This window comes from Caloenas nicobarica, chromosome Z (assembly GCF_036013445.1).
Source record: "Caloenas nicobarica isolate bCalNic1 chromosome Z, bCalNic1.hap1, whole genome shotgun sequence".
Taxonomy (NCBI): Eukaryota; Metazoa; Chordata; class Aves; order Columbiformes; family Columbidae; genus Caloenas; species Caloenas nicobarica.
This window is the reverse complement of record NC_088284.1, coordinates 13,738,682-13,760,665: the sequence shown is the minus strand read 5'-3', so window position 1 is coordinate 13,760,665 and position 21,984 is coordinate 13,738,682. Positions and strand designations below refer to the sequence as shown.

The 21,984-nt window shown below is 39.9% G+C and overlaps 1 protein-coding gene and 1 long non-coding RNA gene across 2 annotated transcripts in view; one reads left to right on the top strand and one right to left on the bottom strand.

The window, feature by feature from the left end:
• Nucleotides 1-10,757, bottom strand: part of TNPO1 (transportin 1) — an 82,028-nt gene extending 71,271 nt beyond the window's left edge. Inside the window, exon 1 of the mRNA XM_065655986.1 lies at nucleotides 10,640-10,757. The gene's annotated coding sequence lies outside the window, so the exon portion shown is untranslated. The remainder of the gene's footprint in view (nucleotides 1-10,639) is intronic.
• A 211-nt stretch (nucleotides 10,758-10,968) lies between these two features.
• LOC136002281 (uncharacterized) lies at nucleotides 10,969-17,939 on the top strand. The gene is made up of 4 exons (XR_010607892.1): nucleotides 10,969-11,186; nucleotides 13,197-13,304; nucleotides 14,063-14,245; nucleotides 17,046-17,939. It is a non-coding gene; the product is annotated as an uncharacterized LOC136002281 (long non-coding RNA).
• Nucleotides 17,940-21,984: the final 4,045 nt, after the last annotated feature.

Below are 21,984 nucleotides of genomic sequence, written 5' to 3'. Positions count from 1 at the left end.
GTTCCCTGGATGGCTTATGAATTTCCTTACTGCAGTAAGTGGCTTATCTTAAGTGCTTAAGATGCTGTCGCTTCAAGGAACTGACAGCATTTGGCTTTATGTTAGACCCTGTGTGACTCCAGCAAGCTGGTATCTGTTTCTGCATAGGGACTAATGGGAGTTACATATGAATTGTTAGGGATGCAAATGGAAGAAGACTCAAAAAGCATCAGACCAAACTGGAATTCAATCTTTTACACTGTGAACCAGAGTACAGTTGTTTGGCCTTCTCTCATCTCTAATGTCAGATAAATATTCTGAAGTTACATCCTCCTGGAAAAAAGCGAGCAAATAATTTCTCATCCGGAATGAAGCTCCCTCCAAAAGAATCACAGCTGTGCATGTGATCATCTGTGAGGGGAATTAACTACCCCAATCACACACACAAAAAGGAATGATGCCCTAAGCACCTTAATCAAAGCAAAACTCTTAAGGTAATTAAACAAATAGTAGTTACTTTATCTTATTGAGATCGCTAAGGAATGACTGCAGACATTCCTTGTCTTTTAAGCCTCAGATGAAGAAGAGAGTGAAAAAAATAAGAGTAAAGGTACAAGTAGACACCCTTCCCCACTTCCAACTGTTCCTACATACGCTGAGCCAACAGTGTCCCTGGCAGCCAAGAGGGCAACCGTGTCCTGGGTGCATCACGCACACATTGCCAGCCGGGCAGGGAGGGGATTGTCCCGCTCTGCACCGGTGCGGCCTCACCTGGAGCACTGTGTGCAGTTCTGGGCAACACAGGGTAAAAAGGATATTAAGCTACTGGAGAGTGTCCAGAAGAGAGCTATGAAGTTGCTGAAGGGTTTGGAGAGGAAGCTGTATGAGGAACAGCTGAAGTCACTTGGTTTGTTCAGCCTGGAGGAGACTGAGGGGAGACCTCATTGTGGCTACAGCTTCCTCACAAGGGGAGGAGGAGGGGCAGGGCTGAGCTCTTCTCTCTGGTGACCAGTGACAGAACCCAAGGGAATGGCAGGAAGATGTGCCAGGGGAAGTTTAGGTGGGACACTAAGAAAAGGTTCTTCACCCAGAGGGTGGTGGAGTACTGGAACAGGCTCCCTAGGGAGGTGTCACGGCCCCAAGCCTGACAGTGTTCAAGAAGAGACTGGACAATGTCCTCAGACACATGGTGTGAACTGCAGGGCTGTCATATGCAGGGACAGGAGTTGGACTTGATGGTCCTGGTGGATCCCTTCCAACTCAGGACATTCTATGATTCTACATACACAGCAGAATTTGCTGACACATTAAAAGCAGTATTTTTGTCTCCTCTGATTATCACTATTTTTGGATGGCAAACAATGTGAATTGAATTTATTATTTTTTAATATAAAAAACAGTGTGACCCAAGTGCTTCAACATTAACTCAGCAGGGATTGTATGATACAAATATAAAATAACGGAGAAATATCTTTAGAAATTAAAACAGTGTTAAAAACTCTTTTAGAAAATTTTCAGTTTTCATCTGACCAGAGCCACAAAACTCCCTGAATAATCTGGTGAGTAAAACAGCATAATCTTATCAGTGAACACTATTTCAATTAATAGATGCACAGTGAATATCTAATACAAATGGATGTTTCAATGGAAGAATGCTTCAAATTTTCAGTTCAGGCATATTCAGTCATATTCTAAATGTTCTTGGATATGACATCTGGAGATTTAAGAGAAGTCTTGGACTTTCAGTTAAACAAGATATTCACGTTGCTACAGCTTGAAGCCAAAAGACATCACAGAAGAAAGCCTACATAGTTCTTCTACACAGACCTTCATGGCGCTTTCAGCAATGGGTGTTAAGAGATCACTGAATAATTCCAGGTAGACAGAAGGACTTAAACTGTCTGTCTTAGAAAAGACACAAATAGCAGAAGTAATTAAAAAATTTATGTATAATAGTAAAATTCTTAGTGTATTCTCTCCTTTCTACCTTTGTTTTCTGAAAAAGCATTCTTACTACTGTAAGACCAGCTTTGAAGCAGTATTGAACCAGTGTAAAGGGAATTGCAAGCCAGTCTGAATATAAGCAACACACCCATGCTCAAACTTGTGTGCTGAAGTGGCTACGTTACTGTTTCTACACAGAGATTGTTGTTGTGTAGATGAACGATCAGGTAAAATTCCTTGCAGAGTTAATGCAGCCTTAGAAAAAATGATGGACACTAAAAGTGCTAGCAGTCCCCATAGCAATTATTTTACCTCATTCTATTTCAAATGAAGCATTTCATGACAAAAGAAGAAATGTTAAAAACCCAGAATTAAATTAGAAGTACATTATACATTAAGGTTAGAAAAGTCAGACAGGCTTAAGGAATCTGAACATGTAAAAATGTAATTTGATGAGGAACTTTATTGTCATTCTCACTTGAGTTGTAAGATTTCTATAATTTAGGCATTTAAATACCTTAATGTTCGTTTGTGAAAGATATCAGAACATTATTTGGATCACAGAGGATCCCTGCTGTGATTAGTTGTTAGTGTTAATAGCTACCTGTGTAAAGTAATTCCCTTAAAATATTACAGAATCACAGAATGTTAGGGATTGGAAGGGACCTCGAAAGATCATCTAGTCCAATCCTCCTGCCAGGGCAGGAACACCTAGGTGAGGTTACACAGGAAGGTGTCCAGGCGGGTTTTGAACGTCTCCAGAGAAGGAGAATCCACAACCTCCCTGGGCAGCCTGTTCCAGTGTTCCGTCACCCTCACTGCGAAGAAGTTTCTTCTCAAATTTAAGTGGAACCTCTTGTGTTCCAGCTTGAACCCATTACCCCTTGTCTTACTGTTGGTTGTCACCGAGAAGAGCCTGGCTCCATCCTCGTGACACCCACCCTTTATATATTTATAAACTTTGATGAGGTCACTCCTCAGTCTCTTCTTCTCCAAGCTAAAGAGCTCCAGCTCCCTCAGCCTTTCCTCATAAGGCAGACGCTCCACTCCCTTCATCATCTTTATGGCTCTGCGCTGGACTCTCTCCAGCAGTTCCCTGTCCTTCTTGAACTGAGGGGCCCAGAACTGGACACAATATTCCAGATGAGGTCTCACCAGGGCAGAGTAGAGGGAGAGGAGAACCTCTCTCGACCTACTAACCACCCACCTTCTAATACACCCCAGGATGCCATTGGCCTTCTTGGCCACAAGGGCACAGTGCTGGCTCATGGTCATCCTGCTGTCCACCAGGACCCCCAAGTCCCTTTCCCCTACACTGCTCTCTAACAGGTCATTCCCCAACCTATACTGGAACCTGGGGTTGTTCCTGCCCAGATGCAAGACTCTACATTCTCCCTTGTTATATTTCATTAAATTTTTCCCCACCCAACTCTCTAGCCTGTCCAGATCTCGCTGGATGGCAGCACAGCCTTCTGGCATGTCAGCCACTCCTCCCAGCTTGGTGTCATCAGCAAACTTGCTGATAGTACACTCAATTCCCTCATCCAAGTCATTGATGAATATATTGAATAGTATTGGTCCCAGAACTAATAATTACTAATAATGCAATCAACACAAAACAAATATTTCAAGGTTTTAAAAGGTTTGGGCGCTTTTTTCCCTCCCATAGATAAAGGAAATTTACTTAGAGGGGAAATTGTAATTTAAAATAATTCAGTTTACCTTAAATGCACAGGTAATTTAATCGCTTTAAGGCTTTTAATATATTTTTAATAAAATCCTGTTGCGAATAGCTTTACCAGCTCCACTAAATAAATTTGCTGGCATTCCATGTGTCATCTTTATCTTAAAATGATAATGTAATCACTACATGAAACGTAAAGCTACAAGGAGTTGAAACCCCACTCACAGTAATCTGTATACGTCTATAGTCTCAGTCCTATAAAACAGTTCTATACATGAACATGATGCAGAATCCGCACTTTTCTCCTGCTAGTGATTTTATGGTCTTCAGCTCGAGGCTCACTTTCGTGACCTGCTGCACACTTACTTTTATGCTGCCCTTAAAAAAAAAAAAAAAAGAAAGAAAAAGGCATTACAGGATACTTTCTGCCCCTTCTCACATTTTGTGTAGAAATTCTCATTGGGTGCAGTGTTCACAGATGCCTTAATCCTCTCTCATAGTTCCCATTCTCCTTGTGTGTGTCTGTTGTAGAACATTTATCTTTTGTTTTGTAACTCAGTTGTAAGCCATATGCAGAAAAGACTTGTTTTGTTACACTTGCCTAGCATGTTAGAGCCTTAATTTATATGTGGAGCTCCTGGGCAATACTGTAACTCAAATATTAAATATAAAATATTATATAAAATTGCAAGAAGATTTGGGCTATTTTCTGCATGAGATGGCACCCATTTTTTTAACATTTCTGTAAAATTATCTTCAGTAACAAAAACTGAGTATTTGGCAATGTACTAGCTTTAAAATGATGTTTCACATACAACTTATAAAATACATTTGTAAAACTTGATCCTGCCATCACAGTATATCAATACCAATAGTGCTAAAGTTGCTCAGCATGCATAAGCCCAATACTGAATTTAAATATTTTTTTCAAAATTAAACATCGAAGTCTAACTGAGGACAGCAGAGTTCAGTCCCACACATAATTATGACTGAATTAGCATAATCATAAAAGACACCTATATTATAACCAGCTTTCCCTAACATACACTTACCTAAAGCGTAGCCAAGACAGCTAAACTTCACTTAAGTAAAAAGATACATTTGCTTGCCTTCATTCAGGTCTTCATAGACACAAGGCTGAAGTAATTGCCTCATACAATACTGTCACAACGGTGTCATGAATTTTATTATCTTAAATTGACAGAGTCTTCTGGATGACCCAAGCATTAAATTGCAATGAAAACATTGCACTATATGTAATCACTTAGTTGAACTTCCTCTGAACTTGAGTTCTCTTGTAATGTCCATAGAAGATGCTATAAAGGACATTCCAAAGCTCAAAAGCACGTACTATAGCACCTTTTCTAGAACTAATTCTGACAGATGTAATGTTTTATCACATGCACCAAGTTCTCCTATACTGGATAATTTTTGAAATGCTTCACCTCCTTATTTATCACTTTATCACCAGATCTGCCAATTCTAACAGTTCCTTACGATTTCTGCTATTACCTCTGATAAAATGAGAGCTTTAAGAAAACTGGATGAAAAAACAAATTACTTATTATTGTTGCCAAATCAATAAATAGTATTTTCTACTATTCTCCCTACCTGTATAATTTTATATTAGAACCAAATCTTTCTAAGTATGTTTTATTTGCGATTACCAATAATTCATAGGCCAGCCTCCCAAATACCTATGATAGTATAAGCCCAACTTGCATGACCTCAGAAAATTTAGGATAGTTATTTGTTTTCAAGGGTATAATCTTTCTTCAAAACTTCAATAAATAAGTGTGGTAAAGAAGTTTTAAATCATCCTCATGTCCAGCTAAATCTGCATTACTTCTGAATTTAGAAACATCCTGAAACAAGTTTATCCAGAGCAAGACGTACAAGGACATCCTGAAAATACAGCCTCCACTATCTTATTTTATTGATCTGGTTTTGTTTGTTTGATGTTTCTTGTTTTAAAAGAAGTGTCCCACCCCAGTGGAGCTGAGGTTATAAAAGTCTCACTATGCTCCATTAACCCTGTTACCTAGCATGAAAGAAACAAAGCAAGGGCAGTAATCTTAATGTCTGCTGATTCTCAATCTCATGTGCTGATATAAAAATCCATATTCTGAAAAGGGAAAATATTAAAGCATGTAGCTTCATATATTCTATTATTTTTTTTCTTATCTAAAAGAAACTTAGCTCATCGTTCAAACACATTGTATAACAATTAATTTTAAAAAAAGGCTGAACTCAATGGTGGTTACATGCAAGATTAGCCTCTTTCTCACAGAATTCTCTGATCAGTATCAACTTTTTCAAACCACACTTTAAAAGACTGGAAGTGGAAACGGCAAGCAAAACAAAGCATACCTTGAAACGTATGCTGCAAAGGAGGAAAGCTGTGAATATTGCTGGTTGTGCTTTATTTAATTTTTGCTTGCTGTTTTGATTCCCTGCAATCACCAAGAAATTAAGAGAATCACTAGAAGGGGCAGTGCCTAACCTAAAATACACTTCCTTGCAAAACTGAAAGACATATTATTGTCATAAATTGAAAAATATATTACAAACACTCATCAGCTCAGAAAACCAATAGGGTTCTCTTCTGGAGAAGAGGGTATTCTCCAGAAGCAAAGAATTACATGAAATTATAGTGTATTACCCAGTTTTTAGTGAAGAAACAGAGAAAGACTACAGAAAGCCTTCCACATACAGGAGGATGATTTTGAAAGGCAAGGTGTCTGTGACCAATGTGGTAATGTGACCAAATGACCAACTAGATTTTTATATATGAAATGTTAAACGATTTTAAGATAAGGAGATATCCAACGATGTGATACACAAACACACACATACTTGCAGTAGTGTACGCACTTCTGTGTTGGAGAGAATCATGAAACAATCATAATTTTTTTCTTTTTTTAAGCAAACCATTTCCTTTCATCGGTTGGCCTATTTTAATTCCTTTCCCAAGAGACTCCAAAAGCCTCTTCGCTTCAGACTCCAGTGTTTTCAACCTAGTGCTTACTGGTTTCTCACACATGAGTGAAGAGTGTAATTACGTAACTCTTGTGTTCTTATTAATGCAACTGGTTCCCCTTTATTCAAAAGCTTCATTCAAACCTCATCTTGTTTTTAATTACTTCTTATAGGCCTGATTCAATGACTGAAGCTTTCATCTCTTATGCCAACTCCACTTACTTACATTACACGTAATGGATTGATGTCACTCCTGATTTCCAACCACATAGCCCAGGGCTTGTCTGCACAAGAAGGTTAGACCAATTTAGCTTAAACTTGCACATACATCAACTTGGAAATCCTGTGAAAAACAATTCATTTTCATTTAAGGTTGGCTTGTGCCTTTTTTTTTTTTTTTTGAGGAGTTGACTCAGGCTCAACTGGTGTAAACCAGACTGAAATACAGGTATTTGTTTGGACTTTTGTATTTATTTAGCTTATTTGGTATAAAAAGCAGGCTTGTACTTTTTAGTTTCAAATGAGAATTAGACTCTTGCCTCTTCACGTTTGACTGCTACTGACTTTCCTTGTTTCTCTATAAAAGAGGTGGCTAAACTGTACTAGCACACACCACTGATGTCTGCTTCCACAACATGTCCAATGCTGAAATGAACCACAGCTCCTGGGTCTCACTGCTCTTGCACAGGCAGCAGAGTAACTGCCTCCCAAGTCCTGAAAAACTTGTGTAAACACAGGAACCACCTGCATCCAACAACAATTAGCTCTGCTGCCCACAGGCAGACCTGCACTTCTCACTTACAATGCAGGAAGAAGACCACAACATGGTGAAGTGGGAAAGACAGGATTACAGAGATGGCATGCACGCGGGGGAAGCCAAGGTTCCACTCTGTCTTTGCCAGAAGTGGAGATTCACAATTTGGGCCTGTGCAGGAGAAAGGATGTAGCTGAAATCTGAAAGTAAACTTCTGCAGGTGCACGAATGGATGGAGAAGGCTAAGTGTGAGCACTGGACAGCAGTTCTAGCTTAGAAGATGGCGACACACAGTCAGAAAGGTGGGAGAAGGAGAGCCATAGATGAGGCTTCGGTTTTGCATGGCTAGAAAAGCATGCGGCCCTCCAAGCCAGACATTACTGATGATGATCATATCCTTGCTGACTAGGTTTGGAAACCCCTGGTCTGTGCTACCTCACCATGATTTCTGCAAGTATCTCCCTTTTGGGTTCTAATACAGTAGCGGTTTTCTTGCATCTTTGTACCTACTGACCTCCTAACTATTTTCTATTCTCTGTCAAAAACATTTGTCTTGCTTTTCCCTCTGCTTATGTGTTTATCATTGATCAATCATTTAAATTAATGCACTTAATGGCAAGCTCTTCATAAGCAGAAGATTTTGAATGTTGAAGGGTACTTCACAATGGCTTGTAGAATAATGCTACATCAAGTTAAATTATTTAATAGGAAAATATTTTAACAGTAACTTTCTATCCTATATTCAAGGTTTAAAATCCAAAAGTTTTCTTTAAACATGACTTATTTTATTCCTTGTCTCAGATTTGATTCATATATATATATACACACACAAACACATATACAAACTCAAAATTTCAAAAGCATTCAGTGCACCGGAAGTTAACGGGCAAATTTTTCAACTGTTTAAATGTCACTCTGGACACTGGTTTGGAAAGGAAAACCTTCTCAAGGCTATAAAGTGACATTTGGAAGTTTATTTCTATGTCACTAAAAGATGTCATCTTCCATGGCATCCATGTGTACATGCATAAACAGATTATTATGTACACTGATATGACCACATACATAAACCAAACAACACTAGGTCTACACAAGTATATATCTACCAATAAGAAATTAAAGAAAAAAGCGTCAATTGCATACTGTACCTATATATGTAAATAAATTAATGTATGTAAAATAAATATTAAAAAATAGTATTTGTTCCCCCAGCTATTATATTTGTATATATATGAAATCTACCCACAGATGGAGATGACCTAGCCAAACTACCCAAATCAATACTATAAAACACTGGAAAGAAGTGGAATTAGTGATCAAAACATACTACTGTTACATGTATTTAAGTGCTCATCCAATTTTGAATTGAACTAACTGGTAAAATTAATCAAAACCGTCAAAACTAGTCAATCAGTGTTGCAACAGAATTAAGGCATAAAAACAGTGGAAAAAAATCAGTCCTACCCTTTCAAAAGCAAAGTAAAGAAAGAATCCTCCCCCTGTTGCATGTCACTGGCACAACCCCATTGACAATAATGTGTAGATCGGTATGTACCAATTTCACAAACCTGTGGTCCAGATGTTTCTGTGACAGTGACAGCAACATTGGGTCTACAAATGCAGAACTCTAACAATGAGACAATTCAAAGATAAATATCTCAGTCTTGATTTCAGCCCCAATCTTCAAATTCTACAGGTTCTGAGTATCAGCTTCAAGGAAAGAGGATTTTACTTGGCCTTCTGCCACCCTCCTTTGCAGCCACAGCATCTTGGTATGCCCAAAGCATGAACAGGAAGGAAACTTGATTGAATTATACTCTACTCCAGCTCTGCCAGCCTGCTGGACAGCTCTGTGCATACCTATCACATGATTATAAGGTAGCTCCATCCCTGGGGTTACTCCGATTTACACCATGAACCTAGAACTAAGCACACATATCTGTGTTCTCTTCAATATCCACATATAAGGACTACGAAGCTGGGTTCTACATAAATATAACAGAAAAAAGTATGTCAGATAATCGAATGAAAGCCTACATTCATAAACCCATTATTAATGTTGTTTCCACCTTCCTGTCACAAGGCTGGCTTAGCTCAATTTAGCAGCTGTGCTTACACATCTGTATAGATTTTTGAAGTCACTGAAGTGTGTGTCACTGCCTGTATCCAACGGTAAGTTGATCCTTAGTCAATTTTAATTCTAACCAGAGCCTTCCTCCTTTAAGACAGAAGTAAACTGCTTTTTGAACCCTGTTTTTGCAGGATCCTAATTATCTTTTTGTATTATACTGCTTTGAGTATAATCTAGAAAGACTTTGAAAAAAATGCATTCTGAAGTAATTCTAATCATATAGAAACTATTCTTCCCAGTTTTAGGCACCTTTCTTCCATCCTCCCACGCATAACTTAAAAATAACTACAGTTCACACAGCAGATGCAGAATGAGGACTTCTAGAAACAGACCATATACTGTCACTTTGAAACATAGCTGAGACTTTGGATAAATAACATGAGCTCGGTTTCCAATTTTACCAATCCTTGTATGATTTTGGGCATGTTTTTATTTCTTCTGTTCAATTACTCGTGTACAGAAGGGGCACAAGTCAACTTTTTGTTAAATGGGTGTTGTAAGGATTGAACAACATCTATGAACTATTCAAACACCATATTAAGGACTATTTGAACACACAAGAAAGCAAGCAAACAAGTGACAAACTTGTGGTGGCCAGAATACATAGCAGAACAATCCTCACAGTAGGAGAATCTCTCAGGTCTTGAGCATAAATTCAAGTGAGGGGAATTACTGCCTTCACAGAAAGGACATAAATACCTCGCAAACTAATCAAGCCATTTACAGCAACCCAACAAGCATTCGTGCCCCTCGCACAGTCACTCCACGCAAGCTTTAGAAGTTACATTGGGTACTTCCACTGAGCGCCTAAATTAAGAACCTCCTCAGGCAAACGAACGAAAGCGCAGGGCAGATGACTTCTCTCGTAATATTTCGTGTGGGGTGGAAGGGGGGGTGTGTGCCCGGCCCTCAGGCCGCGGCTCCTCAGGCCCGGCCGCCCTCGGGCCGCAGCCGCCGCTCCCTCCCTCCGGCCTGCCCGCCAGCCAGTGGCGTGAGGCGGCAGCCCAGGGCCGAGCCCCGCAGCTCCCCTCCCAGCGGCGCCGCTGAACCCCTGACGCCGGCCGGGCGCCCCGGCGGAGGCTGCCGCCTCGGCCCCCCGCACGCCGAGCAGGCCGCGGCGGCCGGGGATGGGACGTCCCAGCCCGCCCTTCGCAGCCCGGACACCTACCCACACCATCCCAGAGCCCGGCGGCAGGAGAGTGGCGAGGGAGCGACCCGTCCTCTCCCTCCGCGGCTCCGAACCCTGAAATGGCTGAACAAAGGGAACCTCGCTCCGCCGCCACCGCCCCTCCGATTGGCCGGGGGCCGGCCGGGGGGCGGGGCTTGGCGCGCGGGGGAGGGCGGGGGCGCCACTGGCCGGTCACCCTGGCAACAGCGGCCTCGTCTGGGGCCCGGGGCCGCGGGTGTGATGGAGACGGCAGCGAAATGGCCGCCCGGCCCCACCCAGCCTCTCGGCCCCGGCCCCCGCCCTCGGCCTCTCCCAGGCTTGCAGGGAGAGGGACGCTGGAAGCGGAGGCACGCCAGCACGTAGGCTTCGCGCCCGCCCCGGCGCTCGTCCAGGGGCGATCCTGAGGCGCACGGCTGCCCCGGGCCCGCCGCCACCCTCAAGGAGGCACAAGTGGGAAGAGCCCGCTCATGGCCCTGAAAGGAGGAACAGAGTGACACCGTTAATTGTCCAAGCAAGGAAACACCAAGACAAGCATGAAGGGAACAAGGTCGGTGATAAAGCTGAAGTGAGAATCCCTTGAACTGTGAGTGAACTACCCTAATTAACGTAGTAAAAATCCTACCCTCAGGTAGGTGTAGCCACGTATCACAAAAAGCCCCTTCCTCAAGGAACATGCCGGTAAAAAGAGAAGACGCTGTAACTTCAAGTAGAGAAGGGTCATTGTGAGAACCAGTGGGAACACGGGTGGCTAAGCATAATTGTAAAAGTACCGATAACTTTGCCTGGGATATTTAAATGTTAACCATGTGATAGCCAAGGGTTGCTAGCACTGTGGATTTACCACCTATTACCCATCTCTGTGCAGATGTGAAATAACCAAACGTATTGACTCTTCACATTATTCAGTCTTTTTGCATACCAGTAAAATAATCCTGATTTTTGGAGAACATGGGTACCCCAACAAGTCACAGTAGCAATCTACTTATGCTGAAATCCTATGTCTTTGACTGTAAGCAATAGATACTTTTTTATTAAACAGCAAAAGCTAACTGTTTTTACCTAGTTTCTAAAGCTTACAGAGCATTTAGAAAAACGCAGCCTTGAGACAAACTCAGAGCTGGTAACTTTGCTTATGGTCCTGTTGTGCATCTCCTGCTTCTGGGGATGCGGTCTTCTCTCAGGCACTGTCCTCATCCAGGTGATCCTCTCTGCCTGCCTCTTAGGTATGCACTTACACCGCCTGCCCCCCGCACACCACCATGATTTCACAACAACCAAAATTCCTCGACAGTGTCTTCCGTAAGAAGATCTGCTTTCCCAGCCATTTGTCTAAGCACCACAATGTTGCTATGTTATGTCAGCTCTAGCACTGTGCCAGGCTACTTAGACTTTTTAAAAAACTTATTTTTGGTTTATTTTAAAGATAATTTTCTAACCCTCATTGTTCCAGACCAAAACTTGAAAATATGACTGAGCTGAACACCAGAGGTTTATAGCTGCAACAAGTCCATCATCTATTATTCCAACGCTTCTGCCAATTTGATGATTTTCCTGAGACCTGTCTGGTGATCTTGCAAGTATTAGCACTTCAGTACTATGTCTCGGTCTCCTTGTGCTGGAAGATCTATATGTGCACATTCAAAAGGCTGCTTCCCCATCTAAAAAACCCTACCCACGCAGTCCAATTAAATACCTGTTATTTTTCTCAGGTATTAATTTACTGCATAATGTTAGAGCAGATTGTATTGTAGTTATAGACTGTACTTAGTTACACTACACTGAGTTATAGCTTGATACTTATACCTGCAACAATTACTGTATATCCACACTCTCACAATAAAACCCAGCCACTCAGCTAACATGAAAGTAGGTATGTGGGACTGTCTTCCAGTTCAGCCTTCCTGGGTGCAGAGGCATAAGTCCTACAGCTTATCTCCAGCTTTGGTGATCTATGTGCCAACCACAGGTACTGTAAGAAAGATGCCACAGTGTTAGGATGAAAATGTGTTATTTGCAGAGGCTATGGCCAAGAAAAATTACATAAGAGCCAAATCGTGGAATCTCATATTGAAAATGCGAAACTTTACAGGTCAGAGTATAAGCTGCTGGTAGGAATTGTTGAAATTGTTTAATAATACTTTATTATATTGAAAGAAACAGAACAAATATTCCAATCAAAAAGAGGTTAAACAGTACAGCAATAAAAATGCATTTACAATATATTCACACAGTATAAACTATGTAATTTATATGGTGATATGTGGCAAACATTTGCAAGATGTACAATTAGGTAAGCAAAATGGGCCCATTTAATGTTTTTACTTTTTATGTTTAAAGCACAAAACTCAAGATACAAGATGTAAATAGACACTGCATATACAGCAGCTATTTTGAATCCAGGGAACCACAGCTCTCATGCTGTAGTTCATTCACAAGAGATACCTATCTTAATTTCCTATGACATGAGTCAAATCCTGGCCTGCTTTCCTCCTGAAATGATGCTTACGTGATCCTGAGTTCTGCCTGGATGCCCAGTTCTCTGCTATTCTTTTTCTAGGAGTTTTCAACCCCAACAGTGGGTCAGCTGCAGTCAAATATGACTGATTGATGGAGGTCTCCAGAAGATAATGAAGTTCATGTCTTGTGACAGACAGCATGAAGCCAGGTAGAGAGACTGTACTAATGAGGAAATGTTGGAAGGGGTGGAAGGAAGGCATGTTTTCTGCCTGTTTGATGTACTGCCAGTTTATCAGTACCAAAATACTGGCTAGTCTGTCCCACATGAGTAATTTGAAACAAGACTCATAATACTGTTTCTGGCCCTGCTGTCAGTGCAAAGATGTGGGAAAGAGCTGGTGGTAACATAGAGGCTTTAGTAGGTAGGAGAGAGAACTAGAAATACTCAAGCTATGTTGCATATCCCAGTTCCTACTGTGGTTATTTTAAACCAGTTCATAGTACAAGAAAACTACAAAAGTGCCATAATCAACTACTCAAGTATTTCTGCTAAATGTGACAGGGAAGCCAGTGTGGACACATTGCCTTTGTACTTCGCAATCTCCAGTTGCAGAACAGTCTTTTTAGTGGCCATCACAACGGAAACAATCCATGCCCAGTGTGTCCTTTCACTGGCTAGAGACCAAGGGATGGAAGACTGAAAGATGAGAGTTAGCTTTGCCTGACTTTAATCAGATTTAAGCTAAACACAAAGTACTAACTTCCTAACAACTTTCTTCAGAATTGTCTTAATAGAATGAAATGTTATAAACAAGTGATGCATTTTCAGTAGCTAGCTAGGATTCATTGAAATACACCTTCAGACTTGATATACCAGGCTGCTGTACCTAAATAAAACTATATATTTCCTTTTTGTTCTAACAATAGACAGCAGCATAATGTGTTTAAACAGCTTCTGCTTTGCAGGCACACTCAGTGTCCACTGAAGGGGTCCATCAAAGTCATCATCCATTCAAAGGAATGTTCTTCTCTGGTGGTCCATTTCGGATGGGGCTGATGTTCTATCAAGAATGCATGAAGGAAATGAGTTATTGAAAAACTAACTTTGTCTGCATTTGGAATATAGAGGCACTGCAGTCTGTCATGATGGTGAGTTACCAGGGTACCAAACACAGCCTAACCATGACAGCATATAGCAAACCAGTAACTAATTTACCTCAGCAGAATAAGTTTGTCTGAGAAAGACAAAGTTCCACACTAGGCAATGCCGAAGTTTATTTGGAACCAGCTTAACCATCTCTAAATGGCATGTTATACAGACATATATGTAATCTTCCTTTTGATTGGAGACTGCAATTCTTTATGTGTGACTGCAGATCTCTTTTTTAGGAGTAGATTTGGTTATTTTCACTATCATTCGTTATCCTAATCAATTGCCTTTTAAGCCTCTGATTTTCCTTGGCAGGATCAAGTAGTGGAGATAAGTCATCTGAATGCAAGAACAGTTTTCTTAGTCATAGGGAAGCTATGTCATTCCCATACGGATTTGTTCTCTAGCTTACAAAGATTCACTTAACTGAATTTTTGTTGGTTGAACAGAGAAATAGGAAACAGCCCAAGGTGTTCTGTGGATGGTGATAGTGTGTTCTGTGATTGCTTCAATTTTTTCTTTTCTATTTGTAAGTAAGTTTAAAGTTATTATTGAATAAAACCTTGAAATTAATGTAAAGGTGTTGTGATATTTGCCTGAGTTTGCAAATTTCAAAATAACAGATGGAAGAGCTGTTACTGTCCAATTCGTATCAGTGAAATGTCAACTCAGATGGTCATGGACCATATTAAAATGTGAATATTACTGTTTTGTTGGCCATCAAAGTCAGGGAAAACCAAAATTATTAAATGATCTCAATCATCTGGTATCTGGGATTTGTATTCTTGCTTAATGTTGATGAACTGCTAGAGTACTAGCAGTTATTGTGTTCCCTAGACAAGAAATAACTGAGATGAAAAACCGAGCAAAAATGAGAAATCTGTCAGAAAACTGCTGTCCTAAGAAGGGAGAACAAGGTGCAAATATAAGTATTTGCATTAATACACTGTTATTAAGGCAATAACAAGAATAAGACAGATGGATGGATGGACAGGGGGAAGAAAGATTTAAGTAGTTAATAAAATATATATTTGTGTATAGTTAGTCTAATAAAATATAGCAGGATTTGTTCAACAATATTCGGTTTGCATATTTTGGATGCTTTGTAAGTGAGAACAAAGTAAGATTAATAACTTGGCAAATACCTGATCACTAACTGCGAGAAACACATGAATAACAGGGGTTGCTGCTCAGACAGAAATATCACAGATTATTTAATTAATTTCATATGAAAGATTAATTAATTTCATAGACAAAATATTCCATCAGCCTTCAGTATGTACAAAATTCATGGCTTTACTATTATCCTGGTCTACAAGAATATGAAAATATCACTTCTATGTTGCCTATCCAAGGAATACTTCTTTTTAGTGAAGTTCGTGAACTATCTCTATTAAGCTAGGGACTGAAAGATCTCATTGTTAACAGAAGTGACAGATGAACTTTTTGTATTTGGGTCACTGCTTGTGAGGATTTGATCCATGTTTTGCTAAGCTAAAAATATTTTGACTACATATAGGCAAGATGGTGTTTAGTGTTAGCTGTTGAGATCTATCTCAAGTCAGTTTCTATTTTGTATCGCTACAAAGGAATAAGGTACCTTCCTAAAGGTTTTGATTCACAATTGAAGATAAATTTAGTAGTAGCAACTAAAGCTGTTATTGCCTGAAGCAATGTACACCAGCCATTTCTCTGAGATTAGTCATAGAATGCCAAGTAGAATTTAAGTGGAATTAAAATTATAAATACTCTGTAGTAAAGGTAAAAGTATATTGACATAAATGTGTTTAAATTAAACCCAGCTAAATATATGCTTTAAGGATGTATTTTCACTGGGCAGGTTGAAGGTCAGAAAGTTTAAAAGCTGGTCTGTTAAATAAATGAAAATTGTGTGAATTGGGCCATCAACATGTAAACCAAGGCTGGTGGCAGTTGCAGACATAATAGATGGATTGTCTATCCAGGTACCATTTTTAACAGAAAACTCTTCATGAACATTTTCTATCATCTTAATGTTGTTCTTGGTTGGCCAGCCAAGTTTTTTCGATAGTAAGATACCGTTTGATTCCTGTTTCATAAAGCTACTAGTTTTCCATCTGGAAACAGAAGGAATTAATAGACAGAATTATTTGGAGATCACCTGAAGAAGTTGGATGAGTTACACTGTCAGCCGTTGCCACTAGCACTGTGTTTTAAAAAGGTTTTCTACTCATTTCCTGTGAGTGGAAAAGTGACAGTAGTAGAACCAGCAGAAGAGGTATAAGTGCCTAACAGGCAAAGATTTTTTATGTGGAGATGACAAAATACACAAAGAGTAGGGTAGAGACACAGGCATAGACTGCTTCTGTCTTTATAGTGAGTGAAGGCAACAGCAGCAAAGGAGTGCTGAAAGCCCCTCTTCTTGTTTTCAGCAGCGACACTGGTGACTATATTAACCAGGGAAGCAACTGTGACAGCCTGTGTGTGGGTTTTCTCCCAGAGAGCAGGGCTGGAGGTCGACAGAAAAGAAGTACTACGAGTGGTTAGCGACTGGCTGACTTGAGCTAGATGAAAAAATTTGGAGGAGAAGAACTAGGGAAAGAAAAGGTACTAGGAGAAAGAGAAGGGTTACAAAGGAGTGAAAAAAATAGTGGGGATATTAGTTGTCTTCAAGATGTATGAGCAGTGGCGTTGGGAATAAAAAGGACTCAAAGAAAGGAAAGAGAAGGGGGACTGCCAGCTTTCTCTTTCTTTTAATTTACCTAGTTCTTTCTTAGAATAAAGTATTGTATAATTTACTTTGTTGCTCCTTTGTTTCAGTTCTTACGAATTGCTATATCCTAAAGCACCACCTTCCACATGCTGAGGAGTGGAGTGCACCTGGTGAAGCCATCTTGGCCCTGAAGAAGCAGCCTGGCTGTTGTTGCATGGTGATCCTGGCTCTGGTGTGCGGGGGAGCCAGGTTGGACCTGGCTGGGATGCTGATGCAGGGTCCTGCCTGCCTGGTGAGCCTGGTTGGGAGGAAGTCCTGACAGCACCAGCAGCACAGCTGGATGGGCAAAGGAGAGGTAGTGACAAGTCTGGGGGGCCGAACAAGCACTCTGTGGAATATCAATAATTTTTCGGAGTGTCTTTGGATAAAAGGACTTTGGGAAAGGTAGGCCTAGAACTTGCAGAAGTTATTATCAGTTTGTGTGATATCTGGAAGCTGCACACACAAACCATATCTGTTGGGTCCTTTAAAAAGGGATCAGGAATAGCTTCAAGGGTCTGGGTGCAAGGGAGACCTAAGGACACACTTGTATGTGCAACAAAATGTCCTGATAAAAATATGTATTGCAGTATTTTTCTCAAATAATAGAATTCTATTTCTTTCTCACAACTCAACGAGATGGCAATGAATCCTTGTCTAGGTGATAGAAACCCACCAAATTCCCTCTGTAATCAGGTCTGCTAGATTTGTGCTAGCTTTGACACAGCTGTGATTTCTATGTGCCCTTTTATATGGTATGCATGAGAAGAAATACAATTACCGATCCATTAGGATACACGGTCCCAAAGTGCTCAGCTGTGACGACATAAAAATAGTGAAATTGATTGCTTGCATTCCAGCAAGTCATATTTGTAAATAACTTAATACTAAAAGCCAAAATGATGACATGACAAATAGAAATTGCATTAAGTATAAGAACTTTATTATGAAACATCTCAGTATTACAAATGAGGTTAACTTGCTTTTCTCCTCTGTTTTTATTTTTTTGGTAACATTTACTGGTATGAGGAAGAAACTTTATGTGTTTCACGATTACAGCTTAAAATACATTACAATATCAGAGTCACATCCAGGTCTATATAACCAGGAAAGTTGTGTAGTAAATATACAATTATGACATCATCCCTAACTTACTCTGGCTTCATCAAAAGCGTTGACAGCATTCCCACATTTTATATGGTGCTAGGATTTCACTCTCTGCCCGATGGAGACCAAAAGGCCAAAGAGCTGGATTTCTCAAAGGGACCAACTTTTTAAATATGGGAATATCAACTTAGATATAATCATGAGGTCAAATATTTAGTAAAATGCTTATCTTTAACTTAGAAAAATTATTCCAAAGGAACTCTGGGTGATTACAGTACTGCTGTTACAGCCACCTTTGAAAAATCTAATGTCATCTCTTGAGCAAGGCATCATCAGTATTATTTAAAAAGCTTCACTCTTTTTTCTTCCCAGTAAAAATGGGTATTGAACACAGTGAATTCAAAGCTGATATAGAGAAAAAAAATAAAGGTAGAATGATGAACAAGTTAGGCATGAGAGAAAAAATTGCTCTCTCTCCTTAACTCTCTGAAAGAAAGAATGAGGAATTGGACTTGTGTTTACTTAGTTATTGGAAATCTATCAAAGGACAAACATCCCTGGAAAGTGTTCCAGTACAAGCTGTAAACATTCTTGCTAAGGAAACATGTTTAGAAAGATATTAACTCACCTTTCCTGGACAAAATATCACCCTGTAAAATATCAGAGATGAGCCTGAAAAAACCTCACAGTTCGAAAATTATCTGAGCTAAGTTAATTTACAGTATTTGAGGCATTAATTTTGGTTGAATGGCAGAAGAGCTCTTATTTTGGCATATATTGCTTCTTGATTCCCGGAGGCATTCTGACTGCTGGCCAGAATCATCTTGGAGATTACTAAACACATTTATTGCACAACCTTCCTTGTGCTCACTGTTGAAGTTTGAAAGCCATAATACTGTCACAGTTTGTGACCAAATTGTGTCTGATCCTATTGAAGATGTAAAAGGAGGGATGGAGACTAAACAATGTCCTTTTATTTTTTTTTGCGTATCTTTGGGTATGGAATATTGTTAGTTCTCCTGTCCATCTCAAAGGTGGAGGAGTGGGCAGGACATGGTGTCTGAGGTCCTCTTCCCTTGCCTTCTCCCTCCAGGCCTGAGTGTTGGAAAGAATATTCCAGGAAGGCAGACACGGGCTCTCAGAGAGGTAATTTGTCCTGTGCCAGGCACACTTCCCTTGGACATGTGGGAGTTGGGAGAAGGAATGTGCACCGTAAGGGATGAAAGTCAGCTGTTTATATCTCTCAGTCTCAGCAGCACTGTGTTATTAGCTGATGTTTTCATTTACAAAGAGAAAGTCTATACTCTTAATCTATTTTTGTACAGAGTCTGTGTCTCTCTTTCATTGGCCTACAATAAAAGTCTCTTGTAATCTTCATCCAGTGCTATTTGGAGTGTTGGTTGTTGAAAGGAAAAACGAGCAGCCACAGTAGGCAAAATTTTGTAATTCTGGATTTCTTTTTTGCCATTAAAAATTAATATAAGTATAAAACACTTAGACACTGAAATTTCTTGTGTGAATTCTTTCAAAGCTGTGAAACCCTATTTCTCTTTTCCAAGTTCTTAATGGGTCGTCCTCAGTCCCAAGAGGTTCTGCATGAAGAAATTCTCTAAGTGCTCCATGCTCTGTCATATTCAGATTGTGTCTTTAGTTTATATTTATCTCCTTTTATCATAAAAGGGCATCAAATTACATTGGAGCTTGTAATAATTTTGCAGACGTTACACTCTGTATCAATTTCCTGGCATTTCTGTGAACTCTTTTGAACTGATGGACTTCTGCCCAATCTCAAATTTTCTTGCAGCCTTTTTTTTACACAGTTTAACATTACATTTTTAAATGCCACATTATGTTTTTTGCTGGTTTATATTTCTCCCTATATGTCTATGACCAACTATCATGACCACATAGATCATCAGTGGTTTCAGTCTGGAAATAATTTCCCTAGACAGCAGCTACCCTATTTCCCTGAAAATAAGGCAGGGTCTTATATTAATTTTTGCTCCAAAACTTATTACTTTTTTACATGTATAGCTGCCGGGACACTATTTAGATTGACTTTTTTCATGAACTGTAACTAGGTCTTTTGGAGTAGGGCTTATATTTTGAGCATCCTCAAGAATCCTGAAAAATCATGCCAGGCTTATTTTTGGGGAAACAGGGCAGTAGCAGAGCTTGACAATTAACACACCTATTCCATAAGAAATATCATCTATTAGTGAACATATTTGTTTCCCAACTCTGCACATGGAGGTTAGCATCGTTTCTGTCTGTCATCTTCAAATAACATTTATAGTCATCAAACATCTTCACTTCCATAGCAATTAAAAAAGAAATAATTACTGAAGTCTCTTCCCACAAAATAAAGTTACATTCTGATTTATATCACTGCCCAGCTGAATAAATGCTTTTTTGTTTCTTTAAAGCTATGCTGATGACTTCTTTATAGATATAATTCTTCAAGACTTATTTACCGTTTTTATCACTGTGCTATACCCTACTGAAAAATAATATAAAACTCCTGTATAAATTAGAAAAAAAAATGTTACGAACACGAAAATGTGTTTAGGTACAGTAAGCCAATTAAATAATTGTTTTGTTCATTCACTCGGTATGCTGAATTTTAGAACTGATGGATAGCTCATTTGCTGTCAAGGAAAGAAGTATATGGCAGTTCTAGGTGAGAAAAATCTCCGTTCTGAATACATTATATAATATGATCCCATATAAACTTAAGAAATGGCTTTATTTTCTTTTGGAGGTATTTTTCAAATCATAATGTATAGCATAAACAGAATGGTTGAGGTTGGAAGGGACCTCTGGTGAACATCTGGTCCAACTCACCTGCTCAAGCAGGGCCACCTAGAGCAGGTTGCCCAGGACCATGACCAGGTGGCTTTTGAATATCTCCAAGGACGGAGACTCCTCCGCCTCCCTGGGCAACATGTGCCAGTACTCAGTCGCTCTCACAGTTAAAAAAAATGTTTCCTGATGCTCAGGAGGAACCTTCTGTGTCTCAGTTTGTGACCATTGTCTCTGATTCTGTCACTGGGCAGCACTGGAAAGAGCTTGGCCCTGTCTCCCATGTACCCTCCCTTTGTATGCTAATTCACATTGGTAAGGTGCCTTTGAGCCTTCTTCTCTCCAGGCTGAACAGTCCCAGCTCTCTCAGCCTTTCCTCATAGGAGAGATGCTTCAGTTCCTTCAGCATCTTTGTGCCCTTTGCTGGTCTCTGCGTTATGTCTCTGGTACGGCACTGAACACAGTACTCCAGGTGTGGCCTCACCAGTGCTGAGTACAGGAGAAGGATCACCTCCCTCAATCTGCTGGCAATACTCCTCCTAATACAGCCAAGGATATCATGAGCCTTCTTTGCAGCAAAGGCTCTACTTTACAAATTGTTTTCTTGCATTGTTTTTGTTATGGACTTGTTTGTAGAAAATTAGCTTTTTTTTTTTCAGCATTTAAGACATTCCTTTCACAATTGCTGTGCTTTTCTCGGTAACAATGTGATGCCACTATTTTTTCTGAAATCAACCGTAACAGGATTTACTTCATTATTTAACCTGAAGTACATAATTTGAGATTGTTCCTAAACAATACCCCACCTCTAGTGCATCAATTTTGTAGTTCAGCACAACTAGTAATTTCCTGGAACAGAATCCATGAGTGAATGATCATTGACATGCACATTGTAATGTTGCCTTGATGCTCATACAGTGCATTGGAAGTTCATACCATGGTAGAACATGTTCCGTTGAGCATGAAAGGGTAGTGAAGAAAACAGGAATGGAGTAGCATGTTCTTGGCTGTTCATATGGGTAGTGGACTTTTAAGGGCATTGTCTTGCATATTCTCACTTTTGTGGGTGAGTTTTACAAATGGAAGTTGTTCTTTTAG